Consider the following 15,751-nt stretch of genomic DNA (forward strand, 5'->3'; position numbering starts at 1 on the left):
GGCTTTGAAGACACTTTAAAGTGTGGGGTTTTTTTCTTTCAGCTGCTAATCTTACAGTGTCAGGAGCCTGCACTCATGGGAAAGTTGCACCATCTTACCTCAAGGGGCTTTAAGTTTAGTTAGAGCGACATGGGATGAATTGTGCATGTGGAGGGTAGGAAGGCTCTGCAGAAGGATCTGGACAACTCTAGAAGCAAAGTGTGACCTTGCAGCTTCCCACTGTGCTCTTTCACTTCACTTTTCTGGTCAGTCACGAGAGCTCAAGCAGAAGGCAGCCACCTCTCCCCATCTCCCATCACCCTTGCACAGCTACTGCTGTGTATTCCACTGCAGGGCAGCCGTCCCCAGCATGAGGTTTGCTCCCCAACAGGCTCATGTGAGCACTGGTGGGACTCCAGGCTCATACTGTATGAGCAGTGGATCCCATACTGTATGGGCTAGCTGGATGACTCACAGAAGCTGGGATTGTGCCCTGCCAGCAAGCAGCAAAGTGAGCAGTGATGCTGCCAGTCCTCTGCAGGGTAAAGTGAGCCTGCCCAAGGCAGCCTTTTGTCCCTTGGAGGGAGGATGAGGAGGAGATGTAAATCACAGACAGGTTTCCTCATGGTAACCTGAAGGCCTTTACCTCTGCATGGTGTTTCACAAACAGCACGGCAGGTCAAGAGATGGCTTTTCTGCTTGTTCTGGTTTTCCCACCAGAACTAGCACAAAAGTGGCTTGGTCCCTAATGAAAATCAGCAGGGAGCAGATTCCTTGGGTCACCAACTCTCCATGAGACAAAGTGACAGAAAGAACAAACTGGGAAATAGGGACTGCTGGCTTTGGCCTTGCTCATCCTTAAGGCCTGTGTGCAGATGAGAAGTGCCAAAGGTCAAAAGGCCATTGACTTCATCTTCTTCCCCTTAATTTTTATGTCCACTGTTACTGGATGGGATGGGTCCAGCCTGTGGGTGCCTGTATCCCACTGCTCTTTTCAGGGTGCTTCCCAGTGTTTTTGTTGGGATGAGGACAAGGGCTTCCTGTGGGAATTCAGCCCACAGGGCCCGTTACCACCTCTGGCACCATTAGTGTGCTGAGGGATGAGCGGGGAGGCTCTTGCAAGGAGGAGTGCTCAAAGCTTGCAACTGCAAAAATCCAAAAGCAAAACAGTGGAAAACTGGCTGGATAAATGTGGAAAGCTCTTGGAAATAAACAGCCCACAGAGGCACAGCCAACCTTTTTGAAACTGGTTTAAAGCGATCGGTTGCTGAGTCCTCCTCCATGTGGGTTGAGCCTGAGGGGAAGGCTGGCACTGCCTGTGAGGTGTGCAGGGGGCACAGTGGGTCCCTCTCCCAGCCTCCTGGGACTATAACGTGGAGAAGAGAAGCCAGCTGGCAGTGTTGGAGGCCAAAAGCCTCCCTTCCCTTCCCGGGGGCTGGAGCAAAGTTGAGGGCGTTGAGCAAGATGCAGTGCTGAGTCCGGTGTCCCCCGATGGTGGCAGGGGAGGGCAGGGGCATGGCAGGGCTGTGGGAGTTGTTGTCCTTGTCCTGCATCCATCTTCCCAGCAGCACTTTTAAAGTGCTAACATGCTTTATGACGCCACACAAGTGAAACGAAATAGTGGCTCCTGGCTCCTCGTAACTTGTGCAAATTCCAGATGTGACAATCCTTCTACTGGCAAATGGAGATGTTTATCCCTGTGCTCTCCTCGAGTTGAATCAGCTCCCACTAGGAAGAGCTCGCTGAAAATGTGCCTGCCTGGCTACTAAAGGGCTGCGTAATTGTCCCTCTGCCCCTTCCCGGAGCTGCACATAAAAAGTGCAATCCAAATTCCTGGGCAAACCAGGCAGGGCCCTGGAGAGCACTTCCCACCCCCCTTCAGGAATTGAACGTCATGCCTAAAGGATAATGCAGGATTAGGGCAAGGGGAAAACGAGTGGCTTAAACAGATCCCAACTGCAGCGAGGCTCAGCAAAAAGCGTCCTTATTCCCAGCCACAGGCCTCTCTCTTTTCTGTTTTTTTTTAAATAAAATTTGTTATTATTGCAAGGGGAAGGAGGAAGGGGCCTCCAGATTGTGAAACAGGCGGAAGAGGAACAAGGTTAGTTCCCTGAAAGCCCCCAGCCCAGGCCACAAGGCTGCCCTGCCCTCTGCCACACGGCAGCCTACATGGGAAACCCTTCCCGGCCCTTCCCTGCTTGTCCTCCCCCACCTCCTCCTCCTCCTCTCCCGGAACACACAGGCACTAGTTATTAGGGATTAGGTGGAACAGATGCATGTAAGATGCTTACTGCCTTTTCCAGACACAAGGCCACTTTCCAATCAGCTCAGAGGAAACAGGGTAATTAGATGGAGTCGCGGTCAGGGAGTGGGGGGGGAATTAGCCTCTTACTCAACCGGAGCCTGCAAGGCCACCTCTTCCCCCCCACACTCCCTCCTTTCCCCTCCTCCCCATTCCTCTGCCCACTCTGTCGTTTCAAAGCTTTTTATTTTTTCTTTCCTTTTTCCAGGAGGCAGCTGATGCCGGCCGGCTGGCTGCCAAGCGGGTCAGGCCTCTGCAGCTGAAACTGCCCGAGATTCCTGAGCGGGATGATGAATCAGCTGTGTCCTTTAGGACACATCCTCTCTTGGACGTGCTGCTGGGATGTCGTGTCTCTGCGCCGCTTCCCCGTGGTGAGAGTGTGCTCAGAGCTGCTGGCTGATGACACTGGGTGGGTTGATGAGTTTGGTTTAACTCTTCCTCCTCCCCCTCATAAACCAGCTTCGCCTCCTGGTGAAGTTATTGCCCCTTCAGCTGACGATAGCAGCTCTGGATGTCTCAGTGGAGGAGAAGTGCCGGGCTCTGAAGGAAATGATGCCTTGCTTGTCATTCGCCTTCTTTTAAAAGCACATTAAGACAGCTTTGGCTTGAGTGCCCTGCAGGCAGGAGTTCCGAGTAAGGACAGGCTGGTTTTCACTGTGTCCACCCCTGCTCCCAAAAAAAAGCCTCCTTAACTGTTGGGATTGCTAAGTGCAACTGCTGCAGACAGGAGGCTCCTGTACCCAGGCTGCCTCATGCCTGATGGCTCTCACAGCATAAGAGATTTTCCTTTTCCAACCTTTAAAAGTTCTTGGGTGTGTTTACACTTCAGTGCTTGTTCACCCCTGAGAAGATTTTGCTGGGTAAAGTCCTCCAAATGTGGAGGGCTGTCCTGTCACTGCTATGCACAGGGCAGCTGAAACAAGGTAATGGTTATCAGGCACTGGGGATGGTGATTAAGATGCTGACTATTGTATTTATTACCATCTCCTCCCACAAGCTCCTGCCTTGCTTGTTTGCCTTCTGAGGCCGGACAGTAGTGCTGTTTATTGGGAGAGCGCTGCTCTTTTCCAAGATGTTTGGTTTTAAAACCATCAGAATGTCCCCAGGGTGTTTGGAAGGGGGTGTGCTGTGTCACGAAAGAGTGTTCCCCATGGAAGGATTTTTTCCAAGTGACAGGTCAGTTGGGTAGTAAACATGCAAAGGAGGATCACCATTACAAATGTAAGAGAGCAGAGAAGAGCTGACCCCAACCCTGAGGCAAAGAAGCGAGAGAGTGTCTGGACTTCTCTAAATGCAGGTGCTGCTCCTCACTGTTGGTACCCTTTTGAACATCATGTAGATAATTTTCTGAGATTGACATTAACCTCTTTTCATAAGCATGCACAAGCACCAAATGTTGAAACACACTTCAGGGCTGGATGGAAAATTTCTGACCATGGTTTGCTGTCAGGAAATGCTGGTTCAGCAAGAGGAAAAAGATGTCAACTTCAACAGTAAAAAAAAAAAAATCAGAAAGAAACAAAAAATATGATACCAATGAAGAAACTCTCCTGGGGGCTTTTTGAAGCAGTGAGGTTTATTTTTCAGTGCCCTGCTTTTATTGTTCATTGACATGTAGGATAAACACAGCCAGTGCAGAGGCTGCACCATCTTTTTGTCTGTGGTTTTGCTCACTGTATGGTAGGTAACAGCTTCTGCATAACCAACACATCCTTCCCAGTGCCTACCTGCAATAACACAGGTGCTAACAGTGCAGGTAAAGCAGGAGGAACATTTTCCTGATGTGCCATCTTTCTTAAGGGAGAGCAAAGTGCCTCTGTGAAGCACAAAACTCCCATGGAGGCATGCTGGGATCTGTCTTGGAGGTGGATTATCTTCTTCACACCTGCACTCCTGGCCATGTGGGTTAACTGATGACCTAGTAAAACCATTGGCTCTCCTCAGACCTTGACATACTCCTCATTTATGTAGCTGCAGCTACTTAGGTCTGGTAATTCTAAAAATGGCCTTCTTCCTGAGCACCCAAGTCCTCACAGGAGTACAAAATTAAATATGCAGGGCAGAAACAAGTCATGGAAGAATAACCCTGTGTTGCATGGGAAGTGTGTGTAATTTTGGTTACTGCTCTGCATTTTTTATGTCTGCCAAATACATGAGATTGACAAGTAAATAGACAAAAATATATATGTTGAAGCAAAAAAAGCTAAGAAAAACAACATTCTAGTGAAGTTCTGAAAACAGCTAAACAAATAAATCTCCCCAAATACACGTCTTTGCTACCCAGAGTGGCTGTTTGGTTCAGGACCTTCCCAATTAGCATTATAAACATACCAAAGTGCTATGCATGTTTTAGAGTAAATCACCTAAACAGATGATTACTGTTGGATAGCAATTAAAATGATTGAGTAGTCTAATCTATGTCCTGGTGTAGTGCCAAGTATCAGAGCTCCGATTTATGCATTTCCCCCTCCTCCCCAGGCTACTTCTGAAATGGGACAGCGTGGGAAGCCTGGCAGCACATGGGACAGAACTCCTCTCAGCACTAGCAGGCCACTTGTTCCTTGAATTCCCTTCCAGGAAATGGGATGGTGAGAGGAGAAGAGACTTGGTGCTTCCCATCCCTGCTGATGAATGGGGCCAGGCTTTCTCTGGACTGCAAGTGAATTCACCAGGCCAGATGCTCAGGGCTGCTAGTTCCTAGGAAGGAAAGGTAGAAGATTCCTGAGATAGTCTTTTTTGTTTCTTTATTTTGTGTTATGGTGAAGTTCCTGTCTCAAAAGTGATGCTCCTATTTTAGTCTCCTTTTTCAGTGCTGCCCCCTAAAGCAGAGGATACAAGAGGGGAGCATCATTTTTATGGCAACAAGGATGCATCCTTTGCAAGTGTGACTCCCTTTGTCTGGAATATGGGATGCTGTGGCCAGCCTGCTGTGTTTTCTGTCTTTCTCTGGGACGGCTGAAGTGAGTACCACAGTAACAGATAGGTTTGTGATGGATGGGCTGGCAGAACCAACATATTTTACAGGGGTTAATAAGAGTTTTGTAGCTGTTATTTATTACCAGGACAGGGAACGCCTACATGTGTCCTTATCTCTTATTGCAGTAGTAACGCTTGTCTTGAAAACCAGCTCATCAGCTTTCCTCCAGGCACTTGTCTGCTTTTCCCCTCCTTACAGTTTCTCTAGGCCATGCTGCCCATTTAGCATTTCCCTGAACTACAAGGGACAGACTGAGTGTCTGGGAATGTACATACAATTCATATGACCCGAAACAGCCTGCATTTTTTTTTCCCCCTGTTACTGGATCACTCAGGTGTTCCTGCTTTGAATCTCCCTCTTTGTTACCTACCAGGCCATTCGTGGCTGGAAGGTTGTCGGACAGGGGCAGTTTGACAGAGCATGCACAGCACAAAGGAGCAGTCTGACCTGCTCACAGCTCCACGCGCTGCTGCTCCAGTGACAGCGGTGATTTTTCATGCCTGTTATTGGAAGACGAAAGGAACTGGTTGCAGTAAGCCACATATTAATCAGGAGCTTTTGGGAACCTTTTCCTGTTTGTTTTCCTCTCCGAGTGACTCGCCTCTGAGCAGGACACTTTGCAGCCCCGAGCCTATGTCAGCCCTGCTGGGGTCTGGCATTTGTCAGTCACTCCGAAGACGGGAGCTCAACTGAGAGGTTTTCCCAGCTGCCAAACATTGTTCCTACTATGGGAGGCTTTTGGTCCCAACCTTATAGAAGCTGTCAGTGCTCTGGCTGCTGGGCAATGCTTCTGCCAGCCCGGGGGTGAAAAAGGAAAGACAGGGTTGTCCAAGTCTCTGGCCAGATAACGCCCGGATTTCACCGCCACGTGATGCAGCTGTTCAGCAGCTTGTGCATGCAAACGCTGTTGAAAACCAAAAGGGCATGAGAGAAAAGGAAGAAACGGTTTTTTTTCTGCTCTCCCCTCCTCTGCCTGTTTTTGTCATGCTGCTGTTCTCCTGCCCTGCTCCTCAGCTATTTGGCAGAATCGCTGCCATTGCAAATGTACGTGACTAATCTGTTACTTGAGGAAACGATTCACAGGCATGAATGACCTAGGCGGTCAGGGAGCTGATGGGATCCTGTGCTGGGAGGGTGTTTTGGGGATTCTGGGGGTTTGGTGTGCTTTTTTTTTTCCTTTCCCCTAAAAGGTTGCTCCCTCTGTTAACTGATGGGAGAGAGATGACCATCGGAGTGGGAGATGCACGGATAGGGTCTCTGTTAAAGAGGTGGCCACCCTCTTCCCAGCCCCAGGGGCAGATGTGCTGCACCAGGACTGCACGTCCCCCTTCCTCCCCAGCCACGTGGATGCCGTTCCCTTGCGGTGGCACGGCGCCATCAGCCACAGTGCGCTCGCCGGAGTGCAGAGGCTCTGGAAGGTCTGGGTGTGAGACTAGGGCAGATCCTTACTCGTTCGTCTCCCAACCAGCTCAGGCAGACACCCGAGGCCGTGGGACCGGAATGCTCTGACCTGAATACAGCCAGGCACTGTCCCTCCAAGGCCGGTCCTCGCCTCCCTCCACCTCTTTGCTTTGCTCCGTTTCAGCTGTGCATCCTTAAGTGATTCAGGGGCTCCGGGCCAAAGGGCTCTTTGCCCCGCTGGGCTGATCCTGAAGAGAAACAGTGATGTGCCAGGAGGTCTGGGAGGCGAATGTCATTTCATCACTGTTCTCCCGGGAGAGGTAGAGGGATCCAGCATGGGAACGACGGGGGTGGGGGGGCAGGGGTTAATGAGGAGAAATGGGATAAATTAAAGAAGGGAAAATGTAGGCCAAGTATTTGGAGAAAACATATGTTTAAATGCTGTCAAGCCAAGAATTATTTTCTCAAAAAAAAAAAAAAAAAAATTCCAGAGAATGACTAAATTATTGGACACAGCTCCTAACTAGGTACCTTGAAAATGTGTTGAATCAGACTGTTAGTGTGAATTACTAGCCCAGTTCTGGAAAATATACCCTAGGGAGCACCAGCTTTCCTGGTTTTCCACTGATCTTAATGCCAAAGCGAAATCTCCTGAGGCAAAGGGACATTAACTAACTTACAGTGCCATCTAGCCCCATCTGAGACATAAGACGTCTATGAGTGGTTGCTAATTTTGTTCCTGTAACCGGGAGGCTGAGTCACTTCAGCTCTAACCCACCTCCTAGGTCATGTGCTTGTGGATATAAGTGTATCTTGGAGCACATCCGTGCATGCACTGGGATGTATTTTTAAAAACCTGTCCATGAGCCATAAACGTAAATGCCTGACCAGGAGCCATCCCAGCTGGACAAATCCTATGTTCTTCCATGGCCACTCGAGGTGGGGAGGGCAGCTCAGTGTTGCTTAGGCCTGGCTGGCACTTCCCATTGATAAGACCTTACTTTGGATGGCTCAGGGGTTTGCCAGGCTGCAGGTGCCTGAGCTGGGAGCGTTGGGTGCTGGGTGCTTGCTGCAGGCTGTTTGTAGGGACTTCTCCCCCGAGCAGTGTTTGTAACAGCTCCCAATGCTCAGAGCACGGGTTTCCACTCTTGGAGGAGTGGAAAGAAGTGGAGGGCAAAAAAAGGAAAATATTAAAGCAACAGTGCTGCTGCTACTGCTCATCTTGTGAAACATGCTGAGGGCATAGGGTGGTGGCTCCAGCTCCTGCTGCCCACACTGTGCTGTGACTGCACCCCTGCACCTCCCACTGCACCCATCACAGACACATCATCCCCTGAGAGATGGGGCATGGGGTGAACTTTGGTGGGAGTGAACCTATCAAAGACCACAGAGTGGAAAAAATGCCTTGGGCTCCCTGATACAAGGGTTCAAGGCTCTCTGAAGCCTGTGGGAGTCCTAAATTGCTCTTTTAGCTCTTTGGGCCTCTGCTTTTTACCCTTGTAGGCTCCAGAGGTATTCAGGGATTGTTTCTAGGGCCCACGGGTTTGGTGCAATATTTTTGTTTTGAGTCTGCAAAACTGCTGCCAGCCTTTCTCTTGTGTCTTGCAAGAGACTAATGCAGGGAAGCTGGCTAGACTGCCAAAGGTAGCAAAGTAACCTTTTTCTACGGAGGAAAACACCCATTATCCTAACTGGGCTTGGATTACCACTGGGTTTTTGCACTTTCTGCTTTATGTTTCTTTTTTTTCCTTGTGTGCTTGCAGTAATGTCCGTAGCCAGACATATGCTCATGGCCTGGAATGAAGTCGACTGCAATTACGTCCTGAGGGAGTCACTCAACGGGGGTTTTGTGGAGGCAGGACGCAGGCTCTGGTGGAGCTGCACATGTGCTGTTAGACCTCCAACTGCTCTCCCTCTGCCTTCAGCTTTGTGGGAATGAGGAGCAGCAGGCTCAGAAATACAGCCAGTCTGGTGCACATCTGGAGACAGTAATTGGAGGTAAAGTGTGCACCTTCTGTTCTCGACTGAATGAGGTGTTTTCTTGCATTAGTAATTTCAGCGCATCAGCACCAAAATTCATCCTTTTAAACACACTTGCTCCCCATCTCCCAAGCTCTGTGCTGGGGTCTGAACCTTCTTTAAGCATAAAGGTGTTGGGAGCTGGGTTGCAGGGTCAGGCCTCTCTCCTGTAAGGCTCCTTGTGCTTTACTTCCTTTATCTCCAAGAGCAGCCAGAAGCACATGCTGTGGCAACATAATCATTTAATCCAGGCTGGTGAAACCTGTTCTCCAGATGAACAACTGACAGATCGTTTGCTCTGTAGCTCTGCATATGAATGCAATGTTTGTTGGGGAGGATGGATGCTGGTGCCAGTTTTCCACTCTAGTTTCCAGCAAAACCAAGCAGCAGCCTGACCATGAATCTGCTTCCAGCTCCTTCCTCTGCTCCCTGCAACATCCTTGCTGCAGCCATATTAGTGCTGGGGCTCTCCCTCCCTGGCTGCTGGCTGCTGATGTGGATGCAGTAGGTACACAGTTTCCTGGCGGGCGGACGCAGCCCTCGGAGGAGTGCAGCCGGCCTGTGGCGCCCGGGATAGGAACGTGTTTGCCTGGGGAGGCAGGTGATACCTGAAAGGGTGCAGCCAAAACTAACAAAGGTGTGTTCAGAGATAGATACAGTTTGATCTTTAGCCCCTGATACAAACCTTGCCTTGGCTGGGGAAGCTGCTCTGCCAAGCCCTTTTGTAAGGGTGTAACAGCCTGGTGGATTGCTGGTGATTCCAGCAGCGGGTTGGAGTGAGGACATGTGCTGCTGCCTCCCTTGCAACTGTTGTAGGTTAGCAGGGGCAAGGGAGAGGTGCACCCCCTGTTTTAGGTCTCTGCAGTCCTCAGGTCTGAATGTCAGATGTGAGGAGATGGTGTTCTTATAGTCTCATGTGCAGTAATAGATTTACAGAGTAGCTTGGGTTGGAAGAGACCTTAAAGATCATCGAGTTCCAAGCCCCTCTGCCATGGGCAGGGACACCTTCCACTGGACCAGGTTACTCAAAGCCCTGTCCAACCTGGCCTTGGACACTTCCAGGAGTGAAACATCTACAACTCGTCTGAACAACCTGTTCCAGTGTCTCACCACGCTCACAGTAAATAATTTCTTCCTAGTATCTAATTGAAATCTACTTTCAGTTTAAAGGCATTACCTCTTGTCCCATCACGGCCTGCCCGTGTCAAAAGAACAGAGTCAGTGGTTCATTGCACATCGTGTAAGTGCATGTGCTTATGCAGGTTTTCTGAGTTCCCAGAAAATCTGTCATCTCCTAAGTGCTGGAGGTACTTCTGGTTAGCAGCCCGTCCTGCTCTGCTGCAGTCCTTGTTTGCTGCTTCTCTGGTTTCAGGGTCCAGATTTTGTAATGCAAGCAGCAGCTGACACTCTCACAGCCCAGCTGATGGCTTGGTGGTGGCACAAAACCAGGGAGAGGGCTGTGGTGTGCACTGGTGGCAGCCACTGCTCTGACAAACAGCTTTAGAAATTTACCAGGTGAATATGCAATGGTTTTGCCAATGTATTCTTTATTTTTGGCTAAAGGAGCAAGCTGAGCACTGAGACTTTACCAGGGCCAGCTTAAGCCTCTTGAATTGCCTTATCTGCTTGCACTTCCTCTGAGGATGGAGAGCTGAAAAGCTGCTTGCATTCAGATTGCAATCCAGATGCTTTTTTTGAGAAGAGCATGCATTAAATGTTTTTAGGCCAGCACTGTGAGGTTGGCCCAGCCTCCAGAAACACTTTCCAAAGCTTATTGTCCAGAATAGTGTGCTCTAAATATGCACTGCTTCCCCCTGCACTAGCTGGTCCGACCTACTGTGGCCGTACAACAGAGTTTTTCTTTCAGCTCAGAAGAGATTCATATTAAGATCTGTATTACTTGCACAGTGAAACAGCTTCTTTTTCTTCCTTGTTCCCTGTTACACACCTCCAGTGCCTGTCTCTGTGCTAGATGAGAGCCTGTGGGGAGTTCAGGGAGTGCAGGTCTGGGCCGTGCATCACCCTGTCACCAGGACCAAGCTGGGAGAGGCCAGTACATGTGCACAGCTCAGAGCAATGCGTGCTGTGCTCGGGGAAGGGGGTGGGGGATGGGAGGTTTGAAACCCTCACTGGTATTTTATCTTCAGTTTAGCATGGCTCAGGTTTGTCAGCAAAACACCATGGTCCTGAAATGTCAAGCCTGAGGCGGAACTGGGAAAAGAACATCCTAGAGCTCCTGGGTTTCTGTCTTGGGCTTTGGACACAGCTTCAGTCAAAGATTCCCCCTTCCTGAAAGGAGAAGCATGTCAAAGTGTAATGTTTACTTTGGTTATGTGAAGTCCACTCAGACCAATTCAACCCCCTGCCTCTGCATAACTTTTTTTTGGCAAGCATTAACTAATAAGGAAGGGAGTAAATCTTGCTTGAAGTTATTTTTCTTCCTGCTCCTGTGTCCCACCCCCAGGCGCCCCATGGCAGGTGCTACAGAGGCGAAAACCAGCACTCCTGCAGAGACAGATTAGCAGCACACTAAATGATCTCCCTCGTCCTTGTGCACTCCAGAGCCCGGAAACTCCCCCATCTCTCCAGCCTTGCAGCCCAGCTGTCCCAAACTCCAGGCAGCAGGATGGATAACAGCAGGCTGCTCTCTGCACTGCAGCCCAGGCGATGGAGGAGATAATGGGAATGATTTCTGGGTACAAGTACAAGCATGAATCCTCTGAAGAAATACTAAGTCTAGTTGTGGTGGGGAAAAAAAAGAAAAATAAAGCAAATGCACACACTAGCGCACACACAACCTCGACCTCATGTAACGTTGGAGGGTTTGGTTCTTTTTTTTTTTCTCAGCTGCTGGTCCTTGAACTCCTCCCAGTGTGGCTCCACCACTGGAGCAACAGCTGGTGTGCTGAGGTGCAGTGCAGGGCTGCCAGCTCTCCTCACTGCAGATCAAGCCTTGCACACTGTTGCTGGGGTTTTCCTTGGAGCCCTCGTGCCTCTCTGCCAGAGTGCTTGGATTGTGTGAGAATTGTATCTTTTGATGGAAGAAAAAGGTGGGGGGGCGGGGGTAGCTAATTAAGAAAATACATTTCTAACACTGAACTCAGGATTGTGTAGGAAAATTAACAAATAGGAAATGAGTATGACCTACAGTGAGTAAAATAATAATCTTTTTGCCCTGGCACAGGGCTATATGAGCTGTTTGGATGACACGTGGTGGAGCAGGGGTGTGGAAGAAAATGGAGCCCTGCTCAGTGCTGCAGGCCTTTTGCCACTGCAACTGAAAGAGTAAAAACTTATTTTGCCACTCTAGATGCTAACTCATGGCAGGCAATTGCTTTAGCTATGGCAAATGAAGTGCAAGGAAGGGTCCATCAGATATTAACTCCTAAGCCTTAGGGTGTTTTACTAAGTGAAGTGCCAGACCAGTCTGTGGAAATCTTGTTCTTGAATTATTATTCCTTTTAAATGTTAGACTGTGCCTGCAAAGATGAAGTGTTTCCTGGCCTTGCTTTTCAGTATTGCTATTCTTTCCATCCTCTATTGCTTCCATAGTGGGTACAGAGACACGAGCTTTCAATACCTGCAAATTTCCATCTGGTTTGTTAGCAGCATTCCTCATTAAGGGGATTATGAAAAGTTGGAGATGCTACAGGTAAGCATCCAAACAGTAATCCTGGCTTCCACAATGAGGCAGTGTGTTTTGTGTGGTTAGAGCAGCAGGAACAGGACTCATGAGTGACAGAGCAAAAAATCAGTGATTGCTGTTTGGCAGGAGATACTTAAACTTTGTCAAGCTAGGCAAGTATCTCCATTGTGGTCTCTGACTCACAATTCAAGTATGCTGGGAACATTTGAGGGGGCTGGTTCTTTAAGCAGTGGGAAAACAAGGCTTTAATGCATCACGGCATAACTTTGGGTCTGTGCTCTTCTGTTCTGCCTTTCTTTGAGGAAACTGGTGTGGCTGGCGGTGGGGAGAGGGAGGTGTTGTGAAACCACACATACACACACACACTCACATGTGATTTTAATCCCTCCTAACAGTGTTTCAGACTCATTTGACTGTGCCGGCTGAGCTGAGCCACTTCTGACTTGCCCTCCTGAAGGTGAACAGAGGACAAGGCTGTGGGGTGGGCTGGCTGACAGCTCGGTTTCATCCTCTGCTGCAGCAGCCTGGCTGAGGTATGCAATGCAGAGGAGCTTGTGGAGGGGCTCACCAGCCCCTTCCAGCTATTCACTAGCACTCTGTGGGCACAAGAGTGTCACAAACTAGCCAATGAAACCAGGCTTGCAGCTCTGGTGTATGGTCATTGTGGTGGCAAGGAGCAGCCGGGCTGTTCTGGTGAATCAGGCTGTGAGGGTAGGAAGGCTTGCCAGCAGCTGGGCTCTCCTGCTTCCTTCCACTGCTGCAGATAACGCCGCGCAGCCTCCCGGGGAGGGAGGTGCATTTGTGCCCTTACCAGAGGTGTTTTCTGTTGATATGGTGTCTTCCTGCACATGGAGGGGAAGGCAGATATGGCCAGACATCCTCTCCCAGATCCTGTTGCGTGGGTGAGAGTGGCTCCTGGCAGTGGGGTTGCTCCTTTGTGCTCCTCCGGCTGGAGGTAAGCACCCATTTGGGGATGCTTCCTGGAAAATACAATTGTACAGAGAGCAATTGCTTTCTGTCCATGGCTTTGCATCTCCTGCTCCTGGGAGGGGCTGGAAGGAGAACCAGGAAATGGTGCTGGAAAAGTATGGCCAAAAATGGTCAAGACCAGGTAAGGAACAGCCATATGGCAGATGAGCTGCTGGCTCCATAATGAAGCCAAGTGCTTGGGATGCAAGAGGCTTGGCTGTGCTCAGTTGAGAGCCTGGCTTCCTGTGTGTTCCTCCCTGCTATGATTCTGACCAGAAATTCCATTTTTGACCTGAAAAACCTTCCAGATGAAAATTTAATTATAAAAGTGATGTATTCCCACAAGAAACTTCAGTGTCAGCAAATAAGCATTTTTTCTGAAAAACTATTTTATTCACACACATAAAAACCTGGCTCCCACTGATTCCATGTTAGAGCATTACCCTGCTAAAAACTCTGTTGATTTGTTTAATAAAAATGACTATGATTTACAATTAGCATCCATTAGGCATACAAGTTGCAAACAATTTACACTGGACCAGAAGTCCTCTTGCACAGGATAAATTTTCTTGGCAAGTTATTAAATAATGACCTATGCTATATCAGTGATTTATAAAAGGTTTCTGGTGGTGGAGAAGTGGGATGAATCAATCATGGGAATGTTAACTCAGATAAGAAGATTTTCTTTCCTTTGGTGCAACAAATTCCTTGCCTTCTGCGGAGCAAAGGTGCAAGCATTTTCCTCCAGATGATATGACTTGTAACATGGTCTTTGTAAATATTTTCCTTAGGTAAAGGTCTTTGCTCATGGTTGTTATTGGTTCCATATTTACTTGGGATCTTTGCATGCAGAGGACGGCTTTTGGCTTGTGAAGAGGAACTTCTGGGAGGCTGGACTGTTTCCCCTCACACTCCTGAGTCTCTCCTAGATTGTGTGTAATGCTCAGAAAGGCTTCTAGGGACAAGGTGCTTTTCTGTCTTGAAGAGAAAATTCTGCAAGCTCATTAATAAAGGCCAGATAAAATAAAGCTTGGAAAGTCAACATGTTCAAGAAATTATGCTGTTCTGGGAAACAAGTAGAGAGGAGGTGTGTATTTATGTGGACAAAAGCAGCCCAAACTGTAAACCATAATATATCTGTTAGCTCATTAATGTGTCTGATGCTGACTAATTCCAGGGGTGTTCCTGCTGCCCAGCAGCAAAAGTGCAAATAAGTGGACAGCTGTGATTTAGTGCCAAATATTTGAACACATCGTGACAATTCAGGCCACCCACTCTCTTAAGTAAATACAACTCCTGGACAATCATTTCAAACTGGGCTGAAGTGCAGAGCAGCCACTTTCATGTGCATCTCAGCCAAATGGCCCTTAGGTATTTGGGGCCAAACTTTGCCTTCTGTTACACCCCGGGAGCCCTCATTCACTCAAGGGTTTGCACTATGTAGCTGAGGGGCAGAGCTGACTCTTGATGCTAATCTGACTTTTTCTAGCTCAGTAAGTACAATTTCACATGTAAATGTAAATGTGGAACAGATCTGGACTCGATTAGCTCCTGAATCCTTGACAAAAAGCCATAATTGTTTATCCAGATGATATTTCTTTCTCTCTCTTTTGTTTTTTCTACACTTTAAACCCAAGGTTTTAATGGGCTTGTGAAATAAATACATGAGTGTAGATTGCAGTGGTATCAAAAATGTGAGGGAAGCCCTTCCCTTCTCCTCAGCAGGACTAAATGATCACTTGGTGCTCACTTCAGTTGTGCTCTCCAGAGCCTTGGGCAGGGGTGGCTGCGGATCTGACTGACGGTGGGAGGGAGGGTATTTCCAAGACAACACTTAGCCTGGGGCTCTCATTACAGATGTGAAGGACCTGTGATATATATCTTTTTTTTTCCTGGTAGGCAGTGAAATCTATGCTAGTGGCTATATCTGGGGCACAGGGCTGTTGGGGGAGGAGAAAAGCAAGGGAATATGGAAAAATTGTATTTATCAGGGTAATCTAGTTTAGGAGCACAAGTACTAAAACATTTTAATCACAGTCATACGGCTGTGTGTCACTTCAGGGCAGAATTAAGGCTATTTGTATTCCTTGGTAGCACACTGCCACACGTCAACAAGTTTGAATTTATTTTAAGCGTAACTTTAACTCTGAATTCCCTGGGTTTTGTAATGTCTGGTCTGGAAATAAATGCAACCTCTTTATATTGTATTTTACTCTTAAAATAGGCTTTCCACTTTAGCTCCATTTCTGTTGGCTCGGCAAGAGCATGGGCTGTCATTTCCTGCCCTGCTGGGTTTGCTGTTTAAATGGAGAGGGCGGTGTATCTGAATAAAGGAACACAGCAGTAAAAGCTGGGATGGGAAAGGGATGGCACTCCCAGGGCAGCTGTGCCCCAGCTCAGTTATTGCTTTAACTGCCCATGCCTGACTATCTCCTGCATGAATGTGTGGCTACCTTTG

General features: G+C 48.5%; 1 long non-coding RNA gene across 5 annotated transcripts; it reads left to right on the forward strand.

Moving 5' to 3' along the window:
• The first annotated feature begins 2,118 nt into the window (after positions 1-2,118).
• Positions 2,119-15,514, forward strand: LOC132330496 (uncharacterized). Of its 5 annotated transcripts, none has more exons than XR_009487331.1 (8): positions 2,119-2,320; positions 2,490-2,690; positions 4,760-4,991; positions 5,079-5,241; positions 8,423-8,657; positions 11,143-11,728; positions 12,720-12,857; positions 14,085-15,514. It is a non-coding gene; the product is annotated as an uncharacterized LOC132330496 (long non-coding RNA). The 5 variants fall into 5 exon arrangements; XR_009487332.1 differs by having other exon boundaries at positions 11,143-11,696; XR_009487335.1 differs by lacking the exon at positions 11,143-11,728.
• The last annotated feature ends 237 nt before the right edge of the window (positions 15,515-15,751 follow it).

The sequence above is a fragment of the Haemorhous mexicanus genome, chromosome 1 (genome assembly GCF_027477595.1).
Source record: "Haemorhous mexicanus isolate bHaeMex1 chromosome 1, bHaeMex1.pri, whole genome shotgun sequence".
NCBI lineage: Eukaryota > Metazoa > Chordata > Aves > Passeriformes > Fringillidae > Haemorhous > Haemorhous mexicanus.